Raw genomic sequence first — 13,194 nt, forward strand, 5'->3', positions numbered from 1 at the left:
CATTGAACATGACAAAGCTATTAATTTCGCTATTTTCAAAACAAACACATAAATAAAAAATGTGTCATTTACAAGACCAATAGCTCAAACTTTCCTAATGCGAGACCTATTGCATTGCAAATGCTTGTTTTAGGTAGCAGGCACCCTTGCGAGATGGCTTGTTTCTTCTTTTGCTGTCTGCTGCTACCTTAGCTTTGCAGAACTAGAGACCACCCTTCCCTTTCAGTCAGAGGCACCTGAAGGTCAGCATTACCCGTTCTGGAATGGGTTTTAAATAAAAAATATGATGTCACTGTAAAATTAAAAAAAGATTGGGAGTGTCGTTCCTAATACATCCTGCCCACTTCAGCCACTGAGGTCATCCAAGGCCATTTGTAGGTAAGGTAGAGGAGGCTTTTTTTAAATTGGTTCTCGTGAATCATGGGGTCACGCTCTTTCGGTCTTATCAGTCCAGTTGCAAGGTTCCCATGGGTCCAGATTGGGAAATGTGGGGAGCAGAATTCCAGAGTGGGATTCCGTGCTGCACAATTTTATGAGGCCCTTGTTCCTGCTTTGGTATTTAATTGGTGCAGGTACAACCAACTAGTTTTTACCAGCTGGAAAACCCAGCAGGTAAAATTACTGCAACCTATCTCTTACTCATTTTCTCTTCAATGCAGAGGCTTAGCAACAAAACCTATTAGGAGCATAACTCTGGTCTTGATATAAAAAAAATCCCCATATAAACCACATGACAAACATGCACTGTTCCATCCATTGCCCTCTCAAAAGTAGCATACAACTGGTCCCCAAACTCACTTTCGCACCTCGTTAGCAGTATGAAGAACTGTATAAATACAAGTACAATAAAATACAACAGTCAAGCCCGACAGCACTGGGAGTCCGAATAATGGCTATACAGAGCAAGGCAAATAACTATTGACATACCCTATCCCTCCCTTTTATAAACATACATATTTTACTTGGACCTGGATTCAAAGTTGTGTTTTAAATTATGATCCAGGCACAGATGAATGTTTGCACAAAGACAAACATTCTGAATCCAGCATCAGTTACACAATTCTGCAATTTTCAACTGATGCATTTCCCCCAAAAAGACTGAAGAAATATATAACAAAGAAAGAAACTATGAGCCATAAATGAAAAGTATGCCTTGTTAGGCTTTACTTCTCAGTTTCCCATGGTGAACACAATAATAGCGGTAATTACAATTTGCACTCATTATAGCCCAAATACTACAACAACTGAAATCATGGCCTTCATCTCCACACCTGTCTTAGTGGTTCCTTCTATCATAATAGTATCCATACAGGTAGATAGGCACTCTACTTTGCCCACATAGTCTATTATGAAACAACCTTCATGGTGTTTATGTGTTTGCTTCCAAGTCTAAACGATACCTTTATTGCGACTCTTCCCTCCTGCTATCAGTCCCACGATTTAGAAAGGCTCGTTGTGGAAAGAGTGGGATGTTCCTTCTCTTTAGTGGCTTCCTCCGTTTGGAATATACTCCATTATGCCCTGTGCAAAATAGAGGAAGATTCTTTGTTTAGGAAGGATTCCAAAATGAATGTTTTATTTATTATCTTCATATCGGTTCTAAAGTGGTTGGTTAGTTCAGTGCCAAGATGCCTTAGGGCACTCATTGCACTTTATACATAACAACAACTTATATCTAGCATGCATAGGTTTTCAATAAATGTAATGGCTGCCCTTATGCCCTGAACACAGAGACGGTGGCTACTTTAGAAGAAACTTGGCAGAGATGATGGGCTGTGGCTCAAGTCCTTCAGTGTTGGATCATTATCACCAGAGGCCTAGCAAAGATGTCTGCCACCTGGCCTGTGGCTAGACGGAGAGACAGTTACACTATGTGAAGCCTGAACATATATTATATGTCTAACCAGCGGTATACCTCTTCCACCTAAAGCAAAAGCCTCTATGATCAGGTACTTGGAATGCATTGTAAGACAGATGTAGAATTTGCTTTAATGTATGTCTTGTGTGTGTTTTTTAACCGGAATGGTGTGTATGCAGAAGTAGTACACCTGCACGTCCCTTGTGTAGGCATTGCATCACTGTGTCCTGCCTCTTCACTCTTTTGTAGTTCGGAATCAAAATGCTTGGAAAACCTTATTTATTCTGCTGTCAAAGTTAACCTGGGTCTGAAAAAAGCAGCATCATTCCGATATAGTATATCATAGGTCCCAATGCAGAAATGTTGCACAATGAAAACACTACTTTGTTTACTACTTGTTCCAGTGACAAACTGGTAACCATGTCTGTGTGGTGTCTCTCTTGTGCCACATTCAAGGTTGTCCATTTCCCTGCCCAGGCCAGGCTAACTATTATAATTAGTAAAGACATTTATGAACAGCTCTTATAGAGACTACCTTCTTCTCAAAGGAATTTTGGAGACATTAAGAACAAATGTTGCATTTTATAATGCACGTTGTCCTTGCAAGATTGAGAAAAACAAAACAACCACAAAATTCATATTTTTGGTGGATTTCACACTGTGCTGGGGGCTTCAGAATATAATTGAAAGCATGTGTGTTGTTATTACAACATATACTATAAAGAGGCACTCTTTTTTGCAGAACTTTACCCATCAGCCACATATTCTGTGTGTTCTGGAACTTACATCCTTTGCATGCTAGAACACCATTCATTGTAAGCTATTCCAAGGCAAGTACCTTTTTGCCAGTGTTCTAGGCCTTTTGGCTTCATACATGGATGTAGTGGTCATCTCATGTAAGATATGCTCTAATTGCAGTGCTAACAACAAATATTTTATTTGAATTTAAAATAGTGCAGCTACCGGACAGAGTAATTAACAGGCAGCACTACTGCCAACTGATTGGAAGTCGTGTATTTAACCGCAGGAGGAATGAAAGATGCTCTAGCAATAAAACCTGAAACTTGCCGGCCACACATCTTGAAATTAGGTGGTTAACCAACTCAGATCAGTATTCTGAGACCTGTACGGGTGCGTGGCCTCACGTCCGATGAGCAAACTAGTCTTGATACAACTTAGCATAACTGGTCCTAAAGTGCTTTGTATTTAAATCAATAGTAGCTGTTTTTTAGGTCGAGCCTAGCAGCGCACATGTCCTACTCTGCGAGGCATGCTGTGTTCAGTATGCGGGGTTTCACTCTGCCCCTCGCTGCCGAGGTGTTTACGTGAGTGTTGTTCCAAAAAGTTTGCTTTAGATTTGTTTATTAACTTCATTTGTCCCACCTTCTGCTGTGTTACTCCTCCCCTGGCGTACTGGCCTATTACTAGTATCCTTTCGCTGGAGTGTTTTTCCTTTGGTCTTTGTGCACTACTTTGTTGCACATTGTAGCAGTCTTTTCATGGCTTTGCGCAGCACCTCCTGTATGGACACAGCGCTTTACCTTTTACATACTCAGCGCCCTCTTTAACCTTTATATACTAAGCACAGCACACCCTTTAAACGGTTCAGCGCCGTTACCCGCTTGCCAGTGGCCACTTTCGTTATAACACACTACCATTCCTTGGCGCACTCTTTTTTTTTTCATTTAAAAGTTCTATGCCTCTTGTTACAGTACACTACCGTCCCCTAGATGGTGCTTATAGACCGATTGCTTGCTGCTCATTTCGTCTCCAATACGCCACACCCCTACCGGTCATCATAGAATTATCTTTATTGTACTGCATTTATTGTTTTTTAATTTATTTGATGGGGAATTGGTTTCTTTGTTGTCCTCTTCGTGTCCCAGTCCTCTTTCTACCACCATGGATAAGCTTGTCAATGAACCCCCCTTTGAACAGCTCATGAATCAACAATGGAAGTGTCTCCACATCTGAGCTGGCGCAGGGTAGCGGGCTTTGGAGGTTGGGGTATGTATGGATGGGTAAGAATTTATACAGAAGTGGAATGAATGGCCTAAAGGTGTCTGAGGTGGAGGCAGAAACTGTAAATACTGTACAGAGTGGAATTGGGTTCGTGATTGCATATTCTAGGGTTACTGATGTCCAAGTTGCTTCAACTTCAGAATAATAATAAGGTTTCTGGCATGCTTGTACCATTTTATTATTTGGCACTTTGAGTGACACTTTATCACAACAGGAGCAATTGCTAACTACGAATTTCAGAAATGACTGCTATTGTTCTTTAATTAAATTACGGAGTTCTGGGGAGGCTGATTCCATAGAACAGAGCTGGTATTAGCTTGTTTTAAAACTCCTTCCAGTGCTCTGAACTGCCCCGACACACTCTGTGTTTTTGCCGCATCTTCCTGGCGCCCACCTGATTGAAAGGCTTGGGGGCAACAGGGGTCCTTTGCAAAATGTTTTAGACTACGCACTTTAATTGATACACTTACCATTCTGTGTATTAAGTAAGCATGCATTCCTGAATCAGACTGCATAACCTCGGTTTTGTAATTGTATAGCTATTCAATCCCTAGTGGCACAGCACCCAGGATAATGTGCTGTATGGCTAAACGCTTATAATGTCTAAAAGGCGAGACTTATTGGCTATGCCAATGCTTGTTTTAACAGTGAAAGCACTAATTCCCCTTTTTAAAGGTCAGCCAGCCTAAAAAAGTTGTCAAATCCACTAAAATGTTTGCTGTAAAATATAGGGTTTGACCAATGTTTAAAATGCACAATTTATCACTCAGTTTTCTTATTTTGGCTATAAGGATAGCTCTATCTTTAAGTGGTAGCCCCTCCTCCATCCACCCACCCACAAGTTTGAGTGGGGTGTAGTTGTGGCTCTGTAACTGTCAGACCACATTCAAATGCAGTGGCATAGAGTGGTGCAAAGTGGAGTTGCATAGATTAGAATATAGGGCCGTAAAGTACAGTGGCATAGAGTGGAGTCAGGCAGAGTAGAGTGGCATAGAGTGGATTGGCATAGAATGCAGCAGTACAGAGTAGAGTGTAGTGTTGTAGATTGCAGTTATATTGAGTGCAGCGGCATAGAATTCAGCGTTGTAGAATGCAGCAGCGTAGACTAGAGTGGTGCATAGCAGAGTGCAGTGGCATAGAGAGCAGTGGTACAGAGTAGAGTGGTGTGGCGCGGAGCAGAGTGTAAGAGAGTGGATCGGTGTGGGGCCAAGCAGAGTGGAGTGGGGCCCAGTAGAGTGGGGCCCAGTAGAGCGGGGCCCAGTAGAGCGGGGCCCAGTAGAGCGGGGCCCAGTAGAGCGGGGCCCAGTAGAGCGGGGCCCAGTACGGGCGGGGCCCAGTACGGGCGGAGTGGGGCAGAGGGCAGTGGGGCAGAGGGCAGTGGGGCAGAGGGCAGTGGGGCAGAGGGCAGAGGAGCAAAGGGCAGTGGAGCGGAGGGCAGTGGAGCGGAGGGCAGTGTACTGGTGTAGAGTAAAGTGGTGTAGAGTGCAGTGTTACAGTTGAATAGAGTGGTGTACAGAAAATTGGCAGAGTGCAGTGTTGCAGTGACGTAGAGTGAAGTGGCGTTGAGTGAAATTGTGCAGAGTAGATTGGAGTGGCCTAGATTGGAGTGATGCAGAGTGCAGTGGTGCAGCGTAGAGTGCATTGGCATAGAATAGAGTGGTGCAGAGTAGAGTAAAGATGCATAGAGTTAAGTGGCGTAGAGTGCAGTGGCATAGAGTAGAGAGGTGCAGAGTTGAGTAGAGTGCAGTGGTGCAGAGTAGAGTGCAGTGGTGTGGAGTGGAGTATGCAAGGTGTGGTAGCACACTGCCATTACAGACCATACATTTTCAATTGAAATGACCATTACATTTGCAAACTTACAGTTTGACTAATAAAACTATACATTGCACAAAAGATAATGTGTGGAAATGGCATCACCAAGTGTATTGATTTGTTTTGATCATATAAAAGTATTTGTTTTCAACTCACTTCAGAATTAACAAAAACAAAATGCGCTTTGTGTGTGTTCCTAATTCTGAAATACACAGTTCATTTAAATGTTGTGTACTAGGAAAAAAACTTTTACTACCCCCAGTATACAGCAAGATTGCCACATAAATCCTCTCACTTTGAAGTCAAAGAGAGTAGAGTAAACATCAAGCTCCCTCAGAAAACAGAGCCTGGCATTCTACCTCCCTCTATGAATGCACAGCAAATGTGACAAGATAAGAACACGATTTAAAGGCCTGTTTACAGAAATCGAGCACTGCTGGGAGAATACAGTAAATAGGGCTTGGTAAACTGAAGGGAGGAACACAAGCTGGACTGCCTAAAACAAATAAAGACACAATAGACAGCCAGGAAATGTGAGTTACAAACCACACAGCCAATAGGTAGCAACGACCGGAATGCATTCCCAGGGAAGCTTTCTGAATGTCCCCAAGATGTCTTTAGCAAAACAGACAGCTGTGCTGTCTGGCAAGCTTCAATCTAAAAAACTCGCTCACACACTTGGATGCATCTAATAGTAAACACTTACCTCATCCTCTATACACAGTAGTTCTACTTTTAACCTCAAGCTGGTGATTGGATACCTCACCCAAATTTAGGAGTTCTATAAATATAAATGGAGAGATCATTTGTCCTAGATCCAGACACAACTAGCCTTGGCGGGGTTGGCAACAAGTAGCTCATTCCTCTGGCTCAGGCCACTTGCTCATGGGCCCGAGGGACATCAAGAACATGGAGAACAAGAGAAAGTACATTCACAGGAACAAATAAAAAGTCTGAAACAGAGAACATTTAGGAGCTGTACACAAAATATAAAATGTGTGATTACAGAACCAGCTTGGTTTCAGGATTTTTGCTCATCCAACAGGAGAGACGTGGTCTAGTGGTTGCACTGCTAACTAGTTGTAATCCTGGTTTCTCCTCTTGCCCATATTGGGTGAATCCAGTAACTTACGTGTACATCACTTGCCATATGTACCAAAAAAGTGAACCCAAGAACAGGCTCTCTGCACAAATGATGTGTAACACACAATTGGAAATGTCCTGCTTACAGTTTTGTAGGACAACACGCGTAATAAGAGTTATATTTGAATCTTTTGAAAAAGCTTTTCAAATTAATTTCATGTGGTTTTATAAAAAGGAAAAAATAAGATCACAACAACGTTGTGAAGTGAAACCTTACAACTTAAAAATTGTACAGTGGGTATTTCAGGATTTGTTTTTGCTGTAACATAGTTAATATTAACAGGCGCTTAGCTACAAACCGATTGACTAGAGACCAACTCCTGCGGGTTTCCTCTCCTTTCCTTCTTCAGAATGACTCTTCTTGCCTTCAATTCTCTGCATACCTTCTGTTTCGGAGTATAGCCTCCTCGCAGTCCAAAGTCTGCCTGCCTTAATCCTGTTTATTGTAATTCAGCAAATAGCGGATACCTCATTCATATATCACAAACTCTATCCCTGTAATTTAACATTACCTAATCTCGGCCAGTTTATGTAGCTCCCCAACCATTGAAATAAAATCACATAGCCCCCACTAATGATCACATCTACCTGGTAGTAATATATCACAAAGTAACTGGAGTAAATGCAGGCATTGTTTTACCCTCAAGAGCAAATGACTAATCGCAATAACCAACAATAACCACCAACCTAGGTTTCCAGAGTAGCGTGCTACTCACCGTAAACACTTCTAAGACTCGTCGGGGCTACTAAGCACTATATAAATCAAATTACAATCTTAACCAAATAGTAAAACTCGTACTGATGACTTTTACCCCAGCGATGAATTGAAGTTGGACATACTTTTAACGATTGAACTTAAAGGTACTTCCGATTTGTGTAATATGTTTTACCTGCAATAATAAAAATAGCCTCAAACTCTTCAAATCTGCTTTATATTCGCAATGTGATCTACTAAAAATTAGAGATTTTAAAGACGATATAAAACTGTTCATTGAAGAAGAGCATTGCCATGGGCTCACAAGGTGACAAACAAACTGCAGCACTAAAGATGTGTTTACAACGCAGCTCAATATTTCCATGTGTATTCAAATTAAGGACAAACCATTTGCAAAGTAGTGCAAATGTTAAAGGGGTACTTCAATGAAATGGGTGTTCATTAGTGAGTTTTTTCCCCTCTCCCTGCCACTGTACCATTTTAGGCGCTTTGAGACCCGAGAGGCAAAGTCTATGCTACATGACAATATTCGCTGATGAAATCGATAAGTAAACAGATCACCTTTGCAAGTCTCGAAGCTAAAAGACGAACAGCCAGCGAATCCTGCTGAAGTCGATAAAACAGGTAACAGGTTATGGAATTAGAACATTATTCTGCCACCAAAACTCTATTGAATTATGTGCACTCTATATAAAATAAAATGGATTAACTAGAGGAGCCCTGGATGTTAATCTGGGCATAGCCATGCTGGTGAAATGGCATACCGATGTGATGCTTGGAAGAAACAGCTGGAGAGGATCAGCCCATTGCCTTATTAATGAACAATATGTAGAGAGGTTTAGCCATTCCACTGCAGAAAGATTTTGTTTGAAGTTGGAAATTTTTGATAAATAGGCATTGTTAAAGTCGTGTGCCACAGGCACTCCTGTAAACTGAACAAAGGTTCACAGGAGGTTATCAGGCATTCTTTAGAAACATTATCAAAGGAAGAAACATACAGGAAACACCAACAGACCACACCTGCAATGTCTGCCTCATCCGGGACAGAAAACTCACCATGAAACGCCAGATTAATAAACCGGGTACTCCATTCATAATGACTGATGTACACACGGACCCAGAGGGTAGGTATGTGTTAGTGAAAGGCCGCATTGATGGGCAACCTGTAGTACTGGCGTCCATTTACTCTCCAAACACGGAACAGGGGGGCTTCCTAGCACGCATTTCAGAGAAACTGGCGCCCTGGCATGGAGTCCCCTGGGTTCTAGGGGGGGGGGGGATTACAATACAGTGCTGGACCCCACCCTGGACCGCTCGGCCCCGCCCAGGACTGATGCAACATCTCTGGGAGCCATAAAGGCACTCACCCAATGGGCGGCACAGTGGGATTTAAGAGATGCTTGGCGCGCCCATCACCCTAACACCAAAGTGTACTCTTACTACTCAGGGGCGCATGCGCTACATGTCCGCCTAGACAGATATATGGTGTCACCAGAGCTGTTGCCACACATCACAGACTCTCAATACCTTGGCCGAACGCACTCGGATCATAATCCGCACACGCTGCACATAGCTTGGGAACGCCCACACCCGCCCATCCCCACATGGCGTTTGCAACCAGCCCTACTGCTGGATGCCCCCTTCCGAGACTCCCTGCAGGCATGCGTGGCACAATACTTCACAGACAACTCGGGCTAGGGGTCCTCCCCGCAGATCGAATGGGACGCCTTCAAGGCTGTGATACGGGGACACTGCCTGGGCACACAGGGGAGCATGCAGAAAAACCTGGAGGCCGACCTGCTCCGGGTGGAGGCCGACCTGCTCCGCTGGGAGCGGGAAGCAGCGGAGGGGGCGGACGACCGGCTGGGTGAGGCTCGTGTGGAACATATGGCATTACTGGAACGATTGCGCCACATCAACTATGCAGCTCACTCGACGCACGTACACCGATACAGCGACAAACCCGGGAGACTGCTGGCCTGGCTAGTCAGACAAGAGAACCGTTCTGAGCCGGTGTCCGCCATCCGAACGACCGAAGGAGAGGTGGTGTACACTCAGGGCAAAATACACCAAGCCTTTGTGCATCACTACCAGGCCCTGTACAGGTCGCAGCTGAGGGCCTCATCGGCGACCATAGTAGACTACCTCGCGAATGTCCAACTGCCTTCCCTTACGGACGCGCAGCAGGAGGACCTAGGGGCACCATTCACACAGGAGGAGATGCGCGAGGCTATTTTCGCCCTCTCCAATGGCAAATCACCTGGCCCAGATGGCCTACCTGCCGAATTTTTTAAAACGTGTTCGGACATGCTGATCCCGGAGCTGCTTAAAGTATACAACACCGCGATAGAAGACTCGGCACTCCCGGCTACGCTTAATGAGGCCAACCTGGTTTCACTTTTGAAACTAGGCAGGGAAGAAACATGCATGGGCTCCTACAGGCCTTTGGCCATGTTGAACACGGACTACAAAATTTTCACCTCTCTACTAGCCCGACGTTTAGCCATAGAGGTCCCGACCTTGGTCCATGCTGACCAAAATGGTTTTGTACCGGCGAGAAGCACCTCACGCAATATTCGCCGTCTCTTTCGAATACAGGAAGCCGCCACATTGCACTGGCCGAGATCGGGCTGCCTGGTCCTGGACCTTGAGAAGGCCTTTGACTCTGTGGAGTGGCCCTATCTGGGGGCGGTGCTGGACAGATTCGGCCTGGGCGATGCGTACGCGGACATGGTCGGACTGCTCTATCAACGGCCCAGTGTCAGAGTGCGAACGGGCAGGTTGCTCTCAGAGGCAGTGCGGGTGCGTAGGGGCACCCGACAGGGCTGCCCCCTGTCGCCCCTTCTCTTCTCCCTGGCCATTGAGCCCTTGGCGGCGCTGTTGCGGGCGAAGGGAGCAGGTTGGGGAATCCCGCTAGCTGATGGGGTACATATAAATTCGCTCCACGCGGACGACTTGCTTCTGTATGTGCGAGACCTTACTGCTGTGCCGGGCGTACTGTCAGATATTTTCCAGACATTTGAAGAGGTATCGGGGCTTAAGGTCAACTGGGCGAAGTCCGGAGTGTATTCGTTCAGCCCGGACACGCAGGAATGCGACGTGAGCCTCGGAGGTGTCAGACTTACATGGTATCCTACCACCTTTAAATACCTTGGAGTGCACATATACAGAGACGCGGAGAACATACTGGAGGGCAACCTGGTGCGCGCTATATCCTCTTTGAGTGCCCAGATGGCTTTCTGGAAGACACTGCCTCTGAATGTGCCAAGTAAGATTGCACTATCCAAAATGATAGCATTGCCCAGGCTACTCTATTACTTCGCCAACATCCCACTATATGTCCCCACGAGAATATTCCGTGACCTGGAATCAATGATCCGCAACCTGATCTGGAACACTGGGCGCCCCCGAGTGGCTCTGACGAAACTCTACTCCCCAACCGCTGAAGGAGGGCTGGCGGTTCCTAACATGGAGCTGTATTACCTGGCAGCACAGTTACAATGGGTGAAGCACTGGTTGAGCGGCACACACCTAGATGACACGGCCACCGCTACCTACACGTGGACGCATACGCAAATATGCACATTGTTCCATCCCCTGACTAAAGGACCCCGCCCACTACCTCTACATGTAGCTGTGGCCCGCAAATGCTTCCTCCGCAGCCTAAAATTGACTCGGGAAGTTAGGCCCTATGCCCCCGCACTTCCCCTGTTGGGCACCCCCAGGAGGAGCGGAGCAGTGACGCCACGCATCCTAGAGAGCTGGACTGCAGCTGGAGTGGAGACTATGGGTGACCTCTATGCCGATGGGGCCATGATCCCATTTGAGGACCTGGCGGAGGGCACGGGTCTGCCGGTAGGGCAGTTCCTGCTCCATGCGTCTATACTGCGGGCATACACGGAATCCTGGGGAGATGTTCGGGAAGAACCGCCGATACACCACCTAATGCAATACCTGCATGTCATGGGCAACGGTTCCCACATCATCCGCTGGCTGGCGCAGGCCCTCCTCATACATACACAGCGGTCCACACAACCGATACGGGACAAATGGGCGGCCAACCAGGGAGGGATTGGACGGACAAGGAGTGGACCATGATCCTAGCCTGCCCTGTGAATATCCCGCGCAATTCCCGCTTCCGGACCATTCAATTTTACATACTCCACCAGGCATATTTATCGCCAGACAGGATCAACAGATACTTCATGATCACCACCGCTACCTGTCCCAGATGCGACCTGCTAGGCGCGGACATTCTGCACATGCTTTGGCATTGCCCCTCTTTAGCCACATACTGGGGGGAGGTGATGTCTCTCCTGACATGCAGTACTGGTCCAGGGCTGCCATACACATGGGAGGCCTGCATTCTAGGATTATATAAAAGAAATAAGCTAAATAAAACACAAGCCAGGTTCTGGGATCTAGGCCTCATCACGGCCAAGCGACTACTCACCAAACACTGGAAAAAAAGGGAACCACCGATCCCTAAGTACTGGTATGCTTCCTTCACTAACTGGGCTAGGGCAGAAAGCGCGGCACTACATTAGGAGGAGATAGCGGGCTTGAGGCAATTCCCAATTGCACAACTCTGGGATGATATAATGCGATCCCTCCAGGAGGAGGGCACGACCAGAGGACTCATATGGGGATCGCCACAAGAGAGGTGACACAGATGGGGTAGATGTGGAGATGCCAAGGACACAGATAGTGCTTCCCCCCTCACGGCATTCACACACTCGGTGCGCCAGAGGTGTGGCGATTGCAAACCGGCGGGGACTTGCCTCCTCCCCAGCCGCCCTGACAATTGACTATGCCACGCATCCGACATGCTGCCCGGCGGTCCGGACAGCCACTCACATGAAGGAACATTAGCCCATGCCATGACACAATATCTTCCTGGCCCCCTTCCGGGGCATCGCTCCCTCAAGTACACTCTCCCACCCCATCCCCCCTCCCACACAACTCCCCCCCGTTTATCTGTTTTGGATTCTTGTCTCCCATATATAGCCCCTTTTTCCCTCTAACACCCCGCCCGGGGGGCACACTTAGACGCCTGACCGGCCACGAGGCCTGGCGCAGGTCGTGTCTCCTCAACTTACAGTCAGGCTATATCAGTTATCCATATGACGCATCTCACAATGCGTTGATAATCCGTGGGGCTCTGCCGCCCTGAATGGATGGCGTGCGCCGCGGCGAGGATAGACCGAGCGCATGTATTAGATACCTTTATTCCATTGACACGTATCTTAGGTCTATCCGCGACCTTTATGGGTCTCAGTACACTGGACACTGAATGTTCCTTGACGACGTAGCCAATAAGTTGGGACACACCGAGGAGAACTGTTCAGTTTACAGAGCTAAATTGTTTCCTTATAGACTAATAAAACAAGAAGTCCTTTAAATGCACAACTGAATTATGAGCACGTATGGTATGAGGGGTACGACGAATGACTTCCACTTTATAATAACTGCCGTAAGAAATGTATACCCCTTTTTCGTACCTTTCTACACTCACAATACCTCGTAATGCTGCAGCCGGCCCTCAGGGTTGTAGGCTCTGCTATGTGTACTGCTCTGTTGATTACTAATAAACGTCTTACAAAAAAAAAAAATGAAACGCCAGATTAATACAGTCTCCTCTGCC

The 13,194-nt window shown here is 46.3% G+C and overlaps 1 protein-coding gene across 8 annotated transcripts in view; it reads right to left on the bottom strand.

The window, feature by feature from the left end:
- Positions 1 to 13,194, bottom strand: part of NUMB (NUMB endocytic adaptor protein) — a 336,147-nt gene that overhangs the window by 303,090 nt on the left and 19,863 nt on the right. For 6 of the 8 annotated variants that reach the window (XM_078659507.1, XM_078659504.1, XM_078659508.1 and 3 more), the window contains exon 2: positions 1,401 to 1,521. The exons of the other annotated variants lie outside the window; for them this stretch is intronic. The gene's annotated coding sequence lies outside the window, so the exon portion shown is untranslated. The remainder of the gene's footprint in view (positions 1 to 1,400; positions 1,522 to 13,194) is intronic. 8 annotated transcript variants of the gene reach the window in all.

This window comes from Lissotriton helveticus, chromosome 9 (assembly GCF_964261635.1).
Source record: "Lissotriton helveticus chromosome 9, aLisHel1.1, whole genome shotgun sequence".
Taxonomy (NCBI): domain Eukaryota; kingdom Metazoa; phylum Chordata; class Amphibia; order Caudata; family Salamandridae; genus Lissotriton; species Lissotriton helveticus.